Source organism: Atta cephalotes (assembly GCF_000143395.1).
Source record: "Atta cephalotes unplaced genomic scaffold scaffold00039, whole genome shotgun sequence".
NCBI classification, from domain to species: Eukaryota; Metazoa; Arthropoda; class Insecta; order Hymenoptera; family Formicidae; genus Atta; species Atta cephalotes.
The window spans coordinates 2,024,956-2,026,717 of record NW_012130103.1 but is presented as its reverse complement, the minus strand read 5'-3'; the positions used below and the strand labels follow the sequence as shown (position 1 = coordinate 2,026,717).

The window sequence follows — 1,762 nt, the reverse complement described above, 5'->3', positions numbered from 1 at the left end:
TTTTAGTTTAATTTATTAGTTACTATATTATTATTATTATTATTATTAGTAGTACTACTACACTACACACTACACTACACACACACACACACACACACACACACACACACACACACACACACACACACACACACACACACACACACACACACACACACAGATTTTGTGTATAGAGTAATAATAATACAAAATAGAAAAAGTTAAAATGATTACTAAAATGGCATTTTTAACGATTCTAGTGAATAAGTTGATCTAACTTCCTCAAAGGAAGAATTCTTATAGAAATTCATTTATGTTAGATCAATCCTTATGTTAGATCCTTCAAAATAATTAAGTTTACCAAAAATATAGTTTGTCGATTACAATCAGATTAAATGTTTGAAAAGTGCAATAAACTATTTCCAAGCACTATGTCAAAAACAATGAAAAATCACAAAGGGTTAATAACATAATTGAAAATTGTTTTTAAAAATTCTGCAAAGACGTTTCTCGAAATGTTCCCTCGGACTAATGCAAACGGAATAAAATAAAGTAACGATGCGTAAAAGTCAATCACAGTCGGACTGTGGCTTCCCACACGCGTAAATCTATCTCAGCTGATTGCCAATTACTTATGTCATGGTTGATGATGTAAGTTCTGTTTTATCGTTGATGCCAGGTATAAATGCGCGCGCGGATCAACGGCACGTGCGGAGGTGTGAGCTCTACCTCTATGACTTTTATTATCGTATCGCGAAGCGATCTGTATCGCCTGAGTCGATACGAATTGCAAGCCTGCATTATTTATGCTCCTCAAATGCGTCTGATTTATCGCCGTTACGTAATTAAGCTTTAATCATCCGTACATCTCACGAGTAGTCGATGCAACTCTCATTTTATGCGAGCAGACTACTTTTTTATTTTATGATCGTAAAAGGAGAATATTAAATGCAAGTTTTACGGAGGTCCATGAGAAATTGATAAACTTGGTAAGCCATGGCGAACACAATGAACGATTACATATGCAGATAGAGGTATGTGAGACAGAAGATGTAGGTATGTGAGAGAGAATGATGTGTAAACGGCTTAACGGGATAAACGTACATTTCGACGTGATAATTCGAATTGTCTATAGACGAGAGATATAGGTGCGGCATTTATAAAGCGAACGGTTTAAAAAAAAAAAAAACGTAGATTCATCGCAAACCGAAGGTGGTGTTTTGCATTTGGCAAAAAAGATAATCTGCTAATTAATGAACATCTACTTCCTGCATTGTCCTGTATGAATGATTTCTGTTCGAATAATAGACCCATTTTCTTCAACTACGCTTCTTACATCACCCGTATAAAACGTAATGGTTACATATCCGGCCTTTAAATATAATTTTTTCGTTCTTATTTTACCGTTCAATCAATGCGAATCAGCTGTTAACTTCTATTTTACACGTTACAGATTGTTTTCTTTTACGTAAGACGATGTACACATACAATCTCGCGAAAATCCAGATGGTACGAAACTTTTTCCAATACATGTGCACGCAATAGAGTACAATTTTCTTCGTAATGGATTTGATGTTGAAAAAGAAGAAAAAAAATTCCCGACGAAGCACCGCTTGTAACTTTTAGTATCGATTCCCATGACACCGAACTCGATCATATATATATATATATATATATATATATATATACACTATATACGTTACGTTATTATANCTACGTCGTTACGTTAAGTCGACACACTACTGACAGATTACCATAGTAATTACTTACGTTACTTACTAAC

At 34.5% G+C, this 1,762-nt stretch overlaps 1 protein-coding gene across 1 annotated transcript in view; it reads left to right on the top strand.

The window, feature by feature from the left end:
• The window catches only part of LOC105622015 (protocadherin-15), a 44,829-nt gene that overhangs the window by 677 nt on the left and 42,390 nt on the right, over positions 1-1,762 (top strand). The gene's annotated exons all lie outside the window — the stretch shown is intronic.